This window comes from Bombina bombina, chromosome 2, assembly GCF_027579735.1.
Source record: "Bombina bombina isolate aBomBom1 chromosome 2, aBomBom1.pri, whole genome shotgun sequence".
Taxonomy (NCBI): Eukaryota; Metazoa; Chordata; class Amphibia; order Anura; family Bombinatoridae; genus Bombina; species Bombina bombina.
The window spans coordinates 964,834,684-964,852,882 of NC_069500.1; the positions used below are offsets into that span (position 1 = coordinate 964,834,684).

At 39.9% G+C, this 18,199-nt stretch overlaps 1 protein-coding gene across 3 annotated transcripts in view; it reads right to left on the reverse strand.

The window, feature by feature from the left end:
* RAP1GDS1 (Rap1 GTPase-GDP dissociation stimulator 1) overlaps positions 1-18,199 on the reverse strand; it is a 488,321-nt gene that overhangs the window by 201,421 nt on the left and 268,701 nt on the right. The gene's annotated exons all lie outside the window — the stretch shown is intronic.

The following is an 18,199-nucleotide window of genomic DNA, read 5'->3' on the forward strand; positions in this document are numbered from 1 at the left end:
GGAGTCTATTATTGTTCCCAAGAAGGGAACTCTTGTCGACGGAGATAGAGAACTCTTTTCCACGTTCACTTTCCATCCGTGAGATCTGAGAAAGGCCAGGACTATGTCCGTGTGAGCCTTTGCTTGAGGAAGGGACGACGCTTGAATCAGAATGTCGTCCAAGTAAGGTACTACAGCAATGCCCCTTGGTCTTAGCACCGCCAGAAGGGACCCTAGTACCTTTGTGAAAATCCTTGGAGCAGTGGCTAATCCGAAAGGAAGCGCCACGAACTGGTAATGCTTGTCCAGGAATGCAAACCTTAGGAACCGATGATGTTCCTTGTGGATAGGAATATGTAGATACGCATCCTTTAAATCCACCGTGGTCAAGAATTGACCTTCCTGGATGGAAGGATTGTTCGAATGGTTTCCATTTTGGACGATGGAACCTTGAGAAACTTGTTTAGGATCTTGAGACCTAAGATTGGTCTGAACGTTCCCTCTTTTTTGGGAACTACGAACAGATTGGAGTAGAACCCCATCCCTCGTTCTTTTAATGGAACAGGATGAATCACTTCCAGAAGATAACCTTGGGAGACTATTTCTAGCGCCCAAGGATCCAGAACATCTCTTGCCCAAGCCTGAGCGAAGAGAGAGAGTCTGCCCCCCACCAAATCCGGTCCCGGATCGGGGGCCCGCATCTCATGCTGTCTTGGGAGCAGTGGCAGGTTTCTTGGCCTGCTTTCCTTTGTTCCAGCCTTGCATTGGTCTCCAGGCTGGATTGGCTTGAGAAGTATTACCCTCTTGCTTAGAGGACGTAGCACTTGGGGCTGGTCCGTTTCTGCGAAAGGGACGAAAATTAGGTTTATTTTTGGCCTTGAAAGACCGATCCTGAGGAAGGGCGTGGCCCTTGCCCCCAGTGATATCAGAGATAATCTCTTTCAAGTCAGGGCCAAACAGTGTTTTCCCCTTGAAAGGAATGTCAAGCAATTTGTTCTTGGAAGACGCATCCGCTGGCCAAGATTTTAACCAAAGCGCTCTGCGCGCCACAATAGCAAACCCAGAATTTTTCGCCGCTAACCTAGCCAATTGCAAGGTGGCGTCTAGGGTGAAAGAATTAGCCAATTTAAGAGCACGAATTCTGTCCAAAATCTCCTCATAAGAAGAAGAATTACTAATAATCGGCTTTTCTAGCTCATCGAACCAGAAACACGCGGCTGCAGTGACAGGGACAATGCATGCAATTGGTTGTAGAAGGTAACCTTGCTGAACAAACATCTTTTTTAGCAAACCTTCTAATTTTTTATCCATAGGATCTTGGAAAGCACAACTATCTTCTATGGGTATAGTGGTGCGCTTGTTTAGAGTAGAAACCGCCCCCTCGACCTTGGGGACTGTCTGCCATAAGTCCTTTCTGGGGTCGACTATAGGAAACAATTTTTTAAATATGGGGGGAGGTACGAAAGGTATACCGGGCCTGTCCCATTCTTTATTAACAATGTACGCCACCCGCTTGGGTATAGGAAAAGCTTCGGGGGGCCCCGGGGCCTCTAGGAACTTGTCCATTTTACATAGTGTTTCTGGAATGACCAGATAATCACAATCATCCAAATTGGATAACACCTCCTTAAGCAGAGCGCGGAGATGTTCCAACTTAAATTTAAAAGTAATCACATCAGGTTCAGCTTGTTGAGAAATTTTTCCTGAATCTGAAATTTCTCCCTCAGACAAAACCTCCCTGGCCCCCTCAGACTGGTGTAGGGGCCCTTCAGAAACAATATCATCAGCGTCCTCATGCTCTTCAGTATTTTCTAAAACAGAGCAGTCGCGCTTTCGCTGATAAGTGGGCATATTGGCTAAAATGTTTTTGATAGAATTATCCATTACAGCCGTTAATTGTTGCATAGTAAGGAGTATTGGCGCGCTAGATGTACTAGGGGCCTCCTGTATGGGCAAGACTGGTGTAGACGAAGGAGGGGATGATGCAGTACCATGCTTACTCCCCTCACTTGAGGAATCATCTTGGGCATCATTTTTTCTAAATTTTTTATGACATAAATCACATCTATTTAAATGAGAAGGAACCTTGGCTTCCCCACAGTCAGAACACAATCTATCTGGTAGTTCAGACATGTTAAACAGGCATAAACTTGATAACAAAGCACAAAAAACGTTTTAAAATAAAATCGTTACTGTCACTTTAAATTTTAAACTGAACACACTTTATTACTGCAATTGCGAAAAAGTATGAAGGAATTGTTCAAAATTCACCAAAATTTCACCACAGTGTCTTAAAGCCTTAAAAGTATTGCACACCAAATTTGGAAGCTTTAACCCTTAAAATAACGGAACCGGAGCCGTTTTTATATTTAACCCCTTTACAGTCCCTGGAATCTGCTTTGCTGAGACCCAACCAAGCCCAAAGGGGAATACGATACCAAATGATGCCTTCAGAAAGACTTTTCTATGTATCAGAGCTCCACACACATGCAGCTGCATGTCATGCTGTTCTCAAAAACAAGTGCGCCATACCGGCGCGAAAATGAGGCTCTGACTATGATTAGGGAAAGCCCCTATAGAATAAGGTGTCTAAAACAGTGCCTGCCGATATTATTTTACAAAAAATACCCAGATTAAATGATTCCTCAAGGCTAAATATGTGTAAATATGATCGATTTAGCCCAGAAAATGTCTACAGTCTTAATAAGCCCTTGTGAAGCCCTTATTTACTGTCTGAATAAAAATGGCTTACCGGATCCCATAGGGAAAATGACAGCTTCCAGCATTACATCGTCTTGTTAGAATGTGTCATACCTCAAGCAGCAAAAGACTGCTCACTGTTCCCCCAACTGAAGTTAATTCCTCTCAACAGTCCTGTGTGGAACAGCCATGGATTTTAGTAACGGTTGCTAAAATCATTTTCCTCATACAAACAGAAATCTTCATCTCTTTTCTGTTTCAGAGTAAATAGTACATACCAGCACTATTTTAAAATAACAAACTCTTGATTGAATAATAAAAACTACAGTTAAACACTAAAAAACTCTAAGCCATCTCCGTGGAGATGTTGCCTGTACAACGGCAAAGAGAATGACTGGGGTAGGCGGAGCCTAGGAGGGATCATGTGACCAGCTTTGCTGGGCTCTTTGCCATTTCCTGTTGGGGAAGAGAATATCCCACAAGTAAGGATGACGCCGTGGACCGGACACACCTATGTTGGAGAAAGTAATTTTACATACAGTAGCACAAGCAATAATAAGAATGATAAGCATCCTAGTTTCACTGCTTTGAGCTTCATAAACAAATTGTAGATCATATAAAATAAAAACATTTGCTAATCTATTACAGAGATTTTTAGGGAACAGATATTAAAAGGCTTACATCTGTGAAGCCTACTTCCTGGAGGTGCAGTTGCTTAAATGACTAATTATTACAGCAGAATTACATTATACATATACAATAAAACTTAGTCTGAATGTAAAAATAATTGAGTCATAGATTTTTCCCCCCATTTTCCCTGCCCTGGTATCATGTGATGGCCATCAGCCAATCACAAAATGCATTTACTGTGAACTCTTGCACATGCTCAGTAGGAGTTGGTGGGACAAAATAAATATACTGCAATGTTGTTTCATTATGCATAACTACAATTTTCATATAAAAGTCCCAAGCTGTTAACTGACCCTTTAAGAAATTTCCTTTAGAGTAATAAGGATTTCAATGAAAACATATGATAACAGAAGGTGACCTAAATCAATAAAATACTAAAAAGCCTATCCACTATATCTAATCCACATGAAGAATTTATGACCATGCACAATCCATCAAGCTTTCATGACAGTTATGTATAAAAAAAATAATCTTAGGTGCCACTGAATTTACCTTAATGCTTACACAACAACATCTCAACAATGTAATATTTAATATAAAGACAGTCTGCTTAACCCCTTAAGGACAAGGCCATTTTTCAATTTCTTTCCCTTAAGGACCAGGGCTATTTTTACATTTCTGTGGTGTTTGTGTTTAGCTGTAATTTTCTTCTTACTCATTTACTGTACCCACACATATTATATACCGTTTTTCTCGCCATTAAATGGACTTTCTAAAGATACCATTATTTTCATCATATCTTATAATTTACTATAAAAAAAATATATAAAATATGAGGAAAAACTCTGACCCCCAAAATCTGTTACTTATCTACAACCACCAAAAAACACCCATGCTTAATAGTTTCAAAATTTTGTCCTCAGTTTAGAAATACCCAATGTTTACATGTTATTTGCAAGTAATAGGGCAATAAGTACAAGTAGCACTTTGCTATATCCAAACCACTTTTTTCAAAATTAGCGCTAGTTACATTAGGACACTGATATCTTTCAGGAATCCCTGAATATCCCTTGACATGCATATATATTTTTTTTAGAAGACATCCGATAGGGGCCTAGTTATCAAGCCGTCAACCTCAAATACGCTGGAATTCCGCAGCGTATTTGTGGCGAGGCTGATTCGCCTTAGTTATCAAAGGCTCGAGACCGGCAAAAGTAGAATTTTGTGACGTAAACTTCGATCCGCCGGACTCAGTCCGACACAGATCGATTCTTACGTCACTCCAGATGTTCCGCACACAAGTGCGGCACAATCTCACTACTTTTGCTAGTTATCAAAAAACTAGCAGGTACGCTCGGCACTTTTACGGCCCAGCGTACCTGGTTTTCAAAGCGCCAGCCTGGAGGCGGCGGATCCCATAGGAATCAATGGGAGTCTGACCATAGCGAAAGTACAAGTTCGCTGCTGCCCGACATCCCATTGATTTCTATGGGAACTGTCTGCACCTAACACCCTAACATGTACCCCGAGTCTAAACACCGCTAATCTGTCCCCCCTACACCGCCGCAACTAAATAAAATGATTAACCCCTAAACCGCCGCTCACGGAGCCCACCGCAAGTTACTCTATACAAATTACCCCCTAAACCGCCGCTCCCGGAGCCCACCGCAAGCTACTCTATACATATTAACCCCTAAACCGCCGCTCCCGGAGCCCACCGCAACTATAATAAATGTATTAACCCCTAAACCGCCGCTCCCTGAACCCGCCGCAACCTATATTAAATGTATTAACCCCTATCCTGCCCCCCCTACACCGTCTCCACCTATAATAAATTTATTAACCCCTAATCTGCCCCCCCTACACCGTCGCCACCTATAATAAATTTATTAACCCCTATCCTGCCCCCCACTACGCCGCCGCCACTGTAATAAAATTATTAACCCCTAAACCTAAGTCTAACCCTAACCCCCCCCTAACTTAAATATTAATTAAATAAATCTAAATAAATTAACTCTTATTAACTAAATGAATCTTATTTAAAACTAAATACTTACCTTTAAAATAAACCCTAATATAGCTACAATATAAAGAATAATTATATTATAGCTATCTTAGGATTTATATTTATTTTACAGGTAACTTTCAATTTATTTTAACCATGTACAATAACTATTAAATAGTTATTAACTATTTAATAGCTTACCTAGCTAAAATAAAGAGAAATGTACCTGTGAAATAAATCCTAACCTAAGTTACAATTACATCTAACACTACACTATACTTTAATAAATTATTCCTATTTAAAAATAAATACTTACCTGTAAAATAAACCCTAAGATAGCTACAATATAATTAATAATTATATTATAGCTATCTTAGGATTTATATTTATTTTACAGGTAACTTTGTATTTATTTTAGCTAGTTAGAATAGTTATTAAATAGTTATTAACTATTTAATAACTACCTAGCTAAAAGAAATACAAAATTACCTGTAAAATAAATCCTAACCTAAGTTACAATTAAACCTAATACTACACTATCATTAAATTAACTAAATAAACTACCTACAAATAACTACAATTAAATACAATTACATAAACTAACTAAAGTACAAAAAATAAAAAAAGCTAAGTTACAAAAAATAAAAAAATAAGTTACAAACATGTTAAAAATATTACAACAATTTTAAGCTACTTACACCTAATCTAAGCCCCCTAATAAAATAACAAACCCCCCCAAAATAAAAAAAAACCCTACCCTATTCTAAATTAAATAAATTTCAAAGCTCTTTTACCTTACCATCCCTTAAAAGGGCCATTTGTGGGGGCATGCCCCAAAAAGTTCAGCTCTTTTGCCTGTAAAAGAAAAATACAAACCCCCCAACATTAAAACCCACCACCCACATACCCCTAATCTAACCCAAACCCCCCTTACAAAAACCTAACACTAATCCCCTGAAGATCATCCTACCTTGAGTCGTCTTCACTCAGCCGAGCCACCGATGGAACTGAAGAGGACATCCGGAGCGGAAGAAGTTAATCCTCCAAGCGGCGCTGAAGAAATCTTCCATCCGATGAAGTCATCATCCAGGCGGCGCTGAAGAAGTCTTCGATCCGGCCGATGTCATCTTCAAAGAGGCGCTGAAGAGGTCTTCTATCCGGGCGAAGTCATCTTCCAAGCCGGGTCTTGAATCTTCCTTCCGCCGACGCGGAACCACCTTCTTCACCGACGGACTACGACGAATGACGGCTCCTTTAAGGGACGTCATCCAAGATGGCGTCCCCTCAATTCCGATTGGCTGATAGGATTCTATCAGCCAATCGGAATTAAGGTAGGAAAAATCTGATTGGCTGATGGAATCAGCCAATCAGATTGAGCTCGCATTCTATTGGCTGTTCCGATCAGCCAATAGAATGCGAGCTCAATCTGATTGGCTGATTGGATCAGCCAATCGGATTGAACTTGAATCTGATTGGCTGATTCCATCAGCCAATCAGATTTTCCTACCTTAATTCCGATTGGCTGATAGAATCCTATCAGCCAATCGGAATTGAGGGGACGCCATCTTGGATGACGTCCCTTAAAGGAGCCGTCATTCGTCGTAGTCCGTCGGTGAAGAAGGTGGTTCCGCGTCGGCGGAAGGAAGATTCAAGACCCGGCTTGGAAGATGACTTCGCCCGGATAGAAGACCTCTTCAGCGCCTCTTTGAAGATGACATCGGCCGGATCGAAGACTTCTTCAGCGCCGCCTGGATGATGACTTCATCGGATGGAAGATTTCTTCAGCGCCGCTTGGAGGATTAACTTCTTCCGCTCCGGATGTCCTCTTCAGTTCCATCGGTGGCTCGGCTGAGTGAAGACGACTCAAGGTAGGATGATCTTCAGGGGATTAGTGTTAGGTTTTTGTAAGGGGGGTTTGGGTTAGATTAGGGGTATGTGGGTGGTGGGTTTTAATGTTGGGGGGTTTGTATTTTTCTTTTACAGGCAAAAGAGCTGAACTTTTTGGGGCATGCCCCCACAAATGGCCCTTTTAAGGGCTGGTAAGGTAAAAGAGCTTTGAAATTTATTTAATTTAGAATAGGGTAGGGATTTTTTTTATTTTGGGGGGGTTTGTTATTTTATTAGGGGGCTTAGATTAGGTGTAAGTAGCTTAAAATTGTTGTAATATTTTTAACATGTTTGTAACTTATTTTTTTATTTTTTGTAACTTAGCTTTTTTTATTTTTTGTACTTTAGTTAGTTTATGTAATTGTATTTAATTGTAGTTATTTGTAGGTAGTTTATTTAGTTAATTTAATGATAGTGTAGTATTAGGTTTAATTGTAACTTAAGTTAGGATTTATTTTACAGGTAATTTTGAATTTCTTTTAGCTAGGTAGTTATTAAATAGTTAATAACTATTTAATAACTATTCTAACTAGCTAAAATAAATACAAAGTTACCTGTAAAATAAATATAAATCCTAAGATAGCTAGAATATAATTATTATTTATATTGTAGCTATATTAGGGTTTATTTTAAAGGTAAGTATTTAGTTTTAAATAGGATTCATTTAGTTAATAAGAGTTAATTTATTTAGATTTATTTAATTAATATTTAAGTTAGGGGGGCGTTAGGGTTAGGGTTAGACTTAGGTTTAGGGGTTAATAATTTTATTACAGTGGCGGCGGCGTAGTGGGGGGCAGGATAGGGGTTAATAAATTTATTATAGGTGGCGACTGTGTAGGGGGGGCAGATTTGGGGTTAATAAATTTATTATAGGTGGCGACGGTGTAGGGGGGGGCAGGATAGGGGTTACTAGGTATACTGTAGGTGGCAGCGGTGTCCGGGAGCGGCGGTTTAGGGGTTAATACATGTATAAGAGTTGCGGCAGGGTCTAGGAGCGGCGGTTTAGGGGTTAATACATTTATAAGAGTTGCGGCGGGGTCTAGGAGCGGCGGTTTAGGGGTTAGTAACTTTATTTAGTTGCGGGGGGCTCCGAGGGCGCCGGTATAGGGGGTAGAACAGTGCAGTTTAGTGTGAGTGCTTAGTGACAGGCTAGCAATAAAGCTGGGAAAAAGCCGAAGGGCAGCGAGATCGGATGAGTGATAACTGTCACAGTCCGCTGCTCATCGCCCCGCGGCTTTTTGACAGCTTTATTTGATAACTTAGGCGTATTTTTTAAGGTCCGCGGCGGCGAAGGTAGGCGAGCTTAGGCGGACGTATTGGGCCGGCAAAGCCAGAAAAGTAGACGGCTTGATAACTACCCCCCAAAGTATTGATCTAGGCCCATTTTGTTATATTTCATGCCACCATTTCACCGCCAAATGAGATCAAATAAAAAAAATTGTTCACTTTTTCACAAACTTTAGGTTTCTCACTGAAATTATTTGCAAACAACTTGTGCAATTATGGCATAAATGGTTGTAAACATTTCTCTGGGATCCCCTTGGTTCAGAAATAGCAGACATATATGGCTTTGGCGTTGCTTTTTGGCAATTAGAAGGCCGCTAAATGCCACTGCGCACTACACGTGTATCATGCCCAGCAGTGAAGGGGTTAATTAGGAAGCATGTAGGGAGCCTCTAGGGTTAATTTTAGCTTTAGTGTAGTAGACAACCCAAAGTATTGATCTAGGCCCATTTTGGTATATTTTATGCCACCATTTCCCCGCCAAATGAAATCAAATAAAAAAATAGTTCACTTTTTCTAAAAACTTTAGGTTTCTCACATAAATGCTTCCCTGGGATCCCCTTTGTTCAGAAATAGCAGGCACATATGGCTTTGGCGTTGCTTTTTGGTAATTAGAAGGCCGCTAAATACCGCTGTGCATCACACGTGTATTATGTCTAGCAGTGAAGGGGTTAATTAGGTAGCTTGTAGGGAGCTTGCAGGGTTAATGTTAGCTTTAATGTAGAGATCAGCCTCCCACCTGACACATCACACCCCCTGATCCCTCCCAAACAGCTCTCTTCCCTCCACCACACCACAATTGTCCCGCCATCTTAAGTACTGGCAGAAAGTCTGCCAGTACTAAAATCAAAGGTATTATTTTTAGCATATTTACATATGCTGATGTGTAGGATCTCCCCTTAGCCTCCAACCTCCCTGATCCCCCCCAAACAGCTCTCTAACCCTCCCCATCTACCTTATTGGTAGACATCTTGGGTACTGGCAGCTGTCTGCCAGTACCCATTTTACTAAAACAATGCTTTTTTTGTCTCTTTTTTCTGTAGTGTAGCTTCCCCCCCCCCCAAAGACCAACCCCCCACCCCCTCCCAGATCCCTTAGATGCTTTTTTTTAATTAAATTTTACCCCACTCTATCCCACTTTTATTTAAAAAAATTCTGTAGTGTAGCCGTTCCCACCCGCTTCCACCCCGTGCACACGCCCGCCCCTGTCCCCTGTGCACCCCCCCGGCTATCCTGCCCACGATCCTGCCCCCCTTGACGTCATAGGGCACATCGATGGCCGCCCACCCGTCTCCCACGTCAGCTCCCACCTACCAACGATAAATACTGGCCATCGATGTCCTGTGCAGAGAGGGCCAGAGAGTGTCTCTCTCTGCATCGGATGGCCGAGAGGTGTTATTGCAGGATGCCTCGATATCGAGGCATCACTGCAATAACCGGAAAGCGGCTGGAAGCGATCAGGATCGCTTACAGCCACTTTAAACCCCTAATGTCGTACAGGGTACGTTGCTGTTCTTTAAAGACCAGTTTGCGCAAGACGTACCCTGTACGACATGAGTCGTTAAGGGGTTAAACAGAGAAATCAATTTCCTCACACACATTAAAAGAAGGATAACCTAAAAATAAACTGAATTAAACTAAAAACACTTCTCTACATATGTCTCACATGAGAGCCTCACTCTTATTACTAAATAGTAATGAAAGGGTTGACAAATGTATATAGACTTTATGAATCAGTTATAATATTATAGGAGCCTGGGAAGGAATAGATATATGTAAAATAATCCAAAACAATTTCCTGAAAAAATGAAAAATGTAGGAGCTATAGAACCCTGGTACCAGGGATTTGTCAGTCCCTGATAAATATTTAGCCTCCCTTGATGGCTTAAGACTAAAAAGAATATTCTTAGATATACCGTACACTATATGGTCTAAAAACAACCACACCAGTACATCTAAAATAAATTGTATTCTTCAAACAGAACACAGTTTCTCTTTCCAAAGACTACATGTCAAAAACTTTGGTTACCATATATGTCCCTACTATGCATTAAAGCCGCCTAAAATAGCTCTGTACTAGCATTAGGGAATACATGTTTAAAACAGATACATGAAGTAAAAAGTACAGTGTAATGCGAAGCAAGCCATGTGCTCAATAGGCTCCAATGGGAGCCTCGTTTTCATGCTGGCAGCAAACCTAGCACAGCGCAGAGGGCAATTCGCACGGTGTTGGGCAGCAATAAATATATATGTATAAATATTTATGTGTTTATATGTGTATATACAGATAGAAACAGATAGGAACTCTATCCTCAGAGCGGACAGCTGTCATCTACCAGCCTTGAAGCGAGCATTACTAAAGTCACAAATAAAACGTGATTAGGAATAATTCGATTTGCACTTTGAAAGATCAACAGATGGAAGAAATTATCAGCAAATTCAGGAGCAGAGGCTATCATGAAAAAATACTGAGGACTATTGCAGATGAACTACAGGGGATGTCCCAGGAGAAGGTTCTGCGTAAGAGTCATATGGAACAGCAGAACGATAGTCAACAATTAACATTTGTTACAACATTTACTCCTGACAAATAGGAGATTGCAAGACTATTGAGGACTAACTGGAAAACAGTCAAAAGTAATAGAGCATTGCCAATAGAGAAATATGACCAACCGAGAATTGGTTATAAAAGAGGTAAATCACTTTGTGACCTATTGATGAGACTAGATTTTAAACCAAGTTACATCCCTGTGTCTTGGTTGGGTAAGCCAAAGTCGGGATGCTTTAGATGCAGTGGCTGCACAATACGTAATGGTCTAACTCAAGAACAGTTCTTTGTACACCCATGGAAGAACAAAAGATTTTACATCAGATTCCGATTAACCTGTACCACAAAATGTATTATATATATGCTCCACTGTAGCTGTGTAAGGTATTCTATTAAAAAGACCAATGACGATTTGAGAACAAGAATGGCGAACCATCGCTGTATAATTAGGGCAGACTTGGAATCGGACAGGCTGAGCAACCGGTTGTTAAACATTTTCTAACAGCTTAACACTCTGCCTCAGAATTCAGATACATGATCACTGACCATGTCCCTCCCCTACCTAGGGGTGGTGACAGAGCAAGGCTATTGTTGCAGAAAAAATCAAGTTGGATAAATACACTTGACACTCTTGTCCCAAAGGGTTTGAATACATATATGGACTTGCAATGTTTTCTATAAATAAACCAGATGAGGTAGTTCAAAGAGATAAATTGATTTTAAAATAGACTTGTAAGAAGACGGTGCCATCAGGAAGTATGTGAGATGGCTGCGGTTGGGCAGTCTTTGAAGATGGGATATATTTCAATGTAAGCAAATGTAATAATACAGAATGTTCTTATTTAACAGCTATGTGAGTAGATTGAGTTAATATAGCTTGGTAATTATGAAAGCGGTTTGCATTGTGTCCAGTGATGTGTGATTATTATACGTTATTTAAACAAAATAAGGTCGGTTTGGCCACGGATGATAGATGGCCCCAATGCAAGGATGTACTCTCAATATATGATCTATTTATCTAGGGGTTGACTTTTGATTGTACCTGAATATTAAGAATGAGAGATACATTGATGATTAGCGGTCGTTAAGTGAAAGTAGATGTACAGTATATATAATATATAAAATATAATACAGAAGTTTTTTTTTTTGTATAATGTAAAAATACATGCGTTAGATCTGTATGCATTATGAGCTAGTTCATAACATCTATTGATGCCGTTGTCAATTCTCTTTGTATTCCATGCTTTGCAGTGTGTTTTTGTTTGTTCTGTTGGTAATCCCGTAGTGAGCCAAAGGTGCATGAGCAGTTGATATAAATGGGGTAAGTTATGTATTTATTCTTATATTTTAAAGTCTGAAGAAGGGGTACAACCCCGAAACGCCACTGATTAAAGATAAAAACATAATTTATGTAAGAACTTACCCGATAAATTCATTTCTTTCATATTAGCAAGAGTACATGAGCTAGTGACGTATGGGATATACATTCCTACCAGGAGGGGCAAAGTTTCCCAAACCTTAAAATGCCTATAAATACACCCCTCACCACACCCACAAATCAGTTTAACGAATAGCCAAGAAGTGGGGTGATAAGAAAAAAGTGCGAAAGCATAAAAAATAAGGAATTGGAATAATTGTGCTTTATACAAAAAAATCATAACCACCACAAAAAAGGGTGGGCCTCATGGACTCTTGCTAATATGAAAGAAATGAATTTATCAGGTAAGTTCTTACATAAATTATGTTTTCTTTCATGTAATTAGCAAGAGTCCATGAGCTAGTGACGTATGGGATAATGACTACCCAAGATGTGGATCTTTCCACGCAAGAGTCACTAGAGAGGGAGGGATAAAATAAAGACAGCCAATTCCTGCTGAAAATAATCCACACCCAAAATAAAGTTTAAAGAAAACATAAGCAGAAGATTCAAACTGAAACCGCTGCCTGAAGTACTTTTCTACCAAAAACTGCTTCAGAAGAAGAAAACACATCAAAATGGTAGAATTTAGTAAAAGTATGCAAAGAGGAACCAAGTTGCTGCTTTGCAAATCTGAACAACCGAAGCTTCATTCCTAAACGCCCAGGAAGTAAAAACTGACCTAGTAGAATGAGCTGTAATCCTTTGAGGCGGAGTTTTACCCGACTCGACATAGGCATGATGAATGTAAAGATTTCAACCAAGATGCCAAAGAAATGGCAGAAGCTTTCTGGCCTTTTCTAGAACCAGAAAAGATGAAAAATAGACTAGAAGTCTTTCAGAAAGACTTAGTAGCTTCAACATAATATTTCAAAGCTCTAACAATATCCAAAGAATGCAATGATTTCTCCTTAGAATTCTTAGGATTAGGACATAATGAAGGAACCACAATTTCTCTACTAATGTTGTTAGAATACACAACCTTAGGTAAAAATTCAAAAGAAGTTCGCAACACCGCCTTATCCTGATGAAAAATCAGAAAAGGAGACTCACAAGAAAGAGCAGATAATTCAGAGACTCTTCTGGCAGAAGAGATGGCCAAAAGAAACAAAACTTTCCAAGAAAAAAGTTTAATGTCCAATGAATGCATAGGTTCAAACGGAGGAGCTTGAAGAGCCCCCAGAACCAAATTCAAACTCCAAGGAGGAGAAATTGACTTAATGACAGGTTTTATACGAACCAAAGCTTGTACAAAACAATGAATATCAGGAAGATTAGCAATCTTTCTGTGAAAAAGAACAGAAAGAGCAGAGATTTGTCCTTTCAAGGAACTTGCGGACAAACCTTTATCTAAACCATCCTGAAGAAACTGTAAAATTCTCGGAATTCTAAAAGAATGCCAAGAAAAATGATGAGAAAGACCCAAGAAATATAAGTCTTCCAGACTCTATAATATATCTCTCTAGATACAGATTTACGAGCCTGTAACATAGTATTAATCACAGAGTCAGAGAAACCTCTTTGACCAAGAATAAAGCGTTCAATCTCCATACCCTTAAATTTAAAGAATTGAGATCCTGATGGAAAAAAAGGACCATGCGACAGAAGGTCTGGTCTTAACGGAAGAGCCCACGGTTGGCAAGAGGCCATCCGAAAAAGATCCGTCCATGCTGGAGCTTACTCTTGGAAGAAGAACTAGAGGCGGAGAGATAGGCAGGATGATACTTCCAAGGAAGTAATAATGCATTCACTGCCTCCGCCTGAGGATCCCGGGATCTGAACAGATACCTGGGAAGTTTCTTGTTTAGATGAGAAGCCATCAGATCTATTTCTGGAAGTTCCCACATTTGAACAATCTGAAGAAATACCTCTGGGTGAAGAGACCATTCGCCCGGATACAACGTTTGACGACTGAGATAATCCGCTTCCCAATTGTCTATACCTGGGAAATGAACCGCAGAGATTAGACAGGAGCTGGACTCCGCCCAAACCAGAATTCGAGATACTTCTTTCATAGCCAGAGGACTGTGAGTCCCTCCTTGATGAATGATGTATGCCACAGTTGCGACATTGTCTGTCTGAAAACAAATGAACGACTCTCTCTTCAGAAGAGGCCAAGACTGAAGAGCTCTGAAAATTGCACCGAGTTCCAAAATATTGATCGGTAATCTCACCTCCTGAGATTCCTAAACCCCTTGTGCCGTCAGAGACCCCCACACAGCTCCCCAACCTGTAAGACTTGCATCTGTTGAAATTACAGTCCAGGTCGGAAGAACAAAAGAAGCCCCCTGAACTAAACGATGGTGATCTGTCCACCACGTCAGAGAGTGTCGTACAATCGGTTTTAAAGATATTAATTGAGATATCTTTGTGTAATCCCTGCACCATTGGTTCAGCATACAGAGCTGAAGAGGTCGCATGTGAAAATGAGCAAAGGAGATCGCGTCCGATGCAGCAGTCATAAGACCTAAAATTTCCATGCATAAGGCTACCAAAGGGAATGATTGTGACTGAAGGTTTTGACAAGCTGATATCAATGTTAGACTTCTCTTGTTTGACAAAGACAGAGTCATAGACACTGAATCTATCTGGAAACCTAAAAAGGTTACCCTTGTCTGAGGAATCAATGAACTTTTTGGTAAATTGATCCTCCAACCATGATCTTGAAGAAACAACACAAGTCGATTCGTATGAGATTCTGCTAAATGTGAAGACTGAGCAAGTACCAAGATATCGTCCAAATAAGGAAATACCAATACCCTGTTCTCTGATTACAGACAGAAGGGCACCGAGAACCTTTGTAAAAATTCTTGGAGCTGATGCTAGGCCAAACGGTAGAGCCACAAAACTGGTAATGCTGGTCTAGAAAAGAGAATCTCAGAAACTAAAAGTGATCTGGATGAATCGGAATATGCAGATATGCATCCTGTAAATCTATTGTAGACATATAATGCCCTTGCTGAACAAAAGGCAGGATAGTCCTTACAGTTACCATCTTGAATGTTGGTATCCTTACATAACGATTCAATATTGACAGATCCGGAACTGGTCTGAAGGAATTGACCTTCTTTGGTACAATGAAGAGATAGAATAAAACCCCAGCCCCTGTTCCAGAACTGGAACTGGCATAATTACTCCAGCCAACTCTAGATCTGAAACACATTTCAGAAATGCTTGAGCCTTTGCTGGGTTTACTGGGACACGGGAAAGAAAAAAATCTCTTTGCAGGAGGCCTTAACTTGAAGCCAATTCTGTACCCTTCTGAAACAATGTTCTGAAACCAGAGATTGTGAACCGAATTGATCCAAATTTCTTTGAAAAAAACGTAAACTGCCCCATACCAGCTGAGCTGGAATGAGGGCCGCACCTTCATGGGGACTTAGGAGCTGGCTTTGGGTATCTATAAGGCTTGGATATATTCCAAAGTGAAGATGGTTTCCAAACTGATACCGCTCCTGAGGATGAAGGATCAGGCTTTTGTTCCTTGTTGTGATGAAAGGAACAAAAACGATTATTAGACCTAAATTTACCTTAGATTTTTTATCCTGTGGTAAAAAAGTTCCCTTCCTTCCAGTAACAGTTGAGATAAAAGAATCCAACTGAGAACCGAATAATTTATTACCCTGGAAAGAAAGGGATAGCAAAGTTGACTTAGGAGACATATCAGCATTCCAAGTTTTAAGCCATAAAGCTCTTCTAGCTAAAATAGTTAGAGACATATACCTGACATCAACTCTAAGGATATCAAAGATGGCATCACAAATAAAATAATTAGCATGTTATAGAAGAATAATAATGCTATGAGAATTATGATCTGTTACTTGTTGCGCTAAAGCTTCTAACCAAAAAGTTGAAGCTGCAGCAACATACGCTAAAAATATAGCAGGAGTAGAGACAGCCCCATTAACCTTAGGGATTTTGTCCCAAACTCTAATCTGTCAGATGGCACAGGATATAATTGCTTAAAACGTTTTAAAAGGAGTAAATGAATTACCCAAATTATTCCATTCCCTGGAAATTACTTCAGAAATAGCATCAGGGACAGGAAACACTTCTGGAATAACTACAGGAGATTTAAAAACCTTATTTAAACGTTTAGTTTTAGTATCAAGAGGACCAGAATCCTCTATTTCTAATGCAATTAATACTTCTTTAAATAAAGAACGAATAAATTCCATCTTGAACAAATACAAAGATTTATCAGCATCAACCTCTGAGACAGAAACCTCTGAACCAGAAGAACCATTATCAGTATCAGAATGATGATGTTCATTTAAAAATTCATCTGAAAAAAAGAGAAGTTTTAAAAGACTTTTATGTATACTAGAAGGAGAAATAACAGACATAGCCTTCTTAATGGATTTAGAAACAAAATCTCTTATGTTATCAGGAACACTCTGAGTATTAGATGTTGACGGAACAGCAACAGGTAATGTAACAGTACTAAAGGAAATTTTATCTGCATTAACAAGTTTGTCATAACATTTAATACAAACAACAGCTGAAGGAACAGATACCAAAAGTGATACACTTAGCTTTGGTAGCTCCAGCACCGGGCAGCGATTTTCCTGAAGTATCTTCTGACTCAGTTGCAACGTGGAACATCTTGCAATATGTAATAGAAAAAACAACATATAAAGCAAAATTGATCAAATTCCTTAAATGACAGTTTCAGGAATGGGAAAAAAATGCCAGTGAACAAGCTTCTAGCAACCAGAAGCAATAAATAATGAGACTTAAATAATGTGGAGAAAAAAGTGACGCCCATATTTTTTTAGCGCCAAATAAGACGCCCACATTATTTGGCGCCTAAATGCTTTTGGCGCCAAAAATGACGCCACATCCGGAACGCCGACACTTTTGACGCAAAAGAACGTCAAAAAAAATGACGCAACTTCCGGCGACACGTATGACGCCGGAAACAGAAAAAAAATTTGCGCCAAAAAAGTCTGCGCCAAGAATGACGCAATAAAATGAAGCATTTTCAGCCCCCGCGAGCCTAACAGCCCACAGGGAAAAAGCCAAATTTTTTAAGGTAAGAAAAAATGATTGATTCAAATGCATTATCCCAAATATGAAACTGACTGTCTGAAAATAAGGAATGTTGAACATCCTGAGTCAAGGCAAATAAATGTTTGAATACATATATTTAGAACTTTATAAAAAAAGTGCCCAACCATAGCTTAGAGTGTCACAGAAAATAAGACTTACTTACCCCAGGACACTCATCTACATGTTGTAGAAACCCAAACCGGTACTGAAACGAAAATCAGCAGAGGTAATGGTATATATATAAGAGTATATCGTCGATCTGAAAAGGGAGGTAAGAGATGAATCTCTACGACCGATAACAGAGAACCTATGAAATAGACCCCGTAGAAGGAGATCATTGCATTCAAATAGGCAATACTCTCCTCACATTCCTCTGACATTCACTGCACGCTGAGAGGAAAACCGGGCTCCAACCTGCTGCGGAGCGCATATCAACGTAGAATCTAGCACAAACTTACTTCACCACCTCCATAGGAGGCAAAGTTTGTAAAACTGATTTGTGGGTGTGGTGAGGGGTGTATTTATAGGCATTTTAAGGTTTGGGAAACTTTGCCCCTCCTGGTAGGAATGTATATCCCATACGTCACTAGCTCATGGACTCTTGCTAATTACATGAAAGAAATAATTTAATACCGGAGAGTGCCTTATTGGATACAACCTTATATTATACAGTTTGAGTGCACCCTGGAAGTTGTCT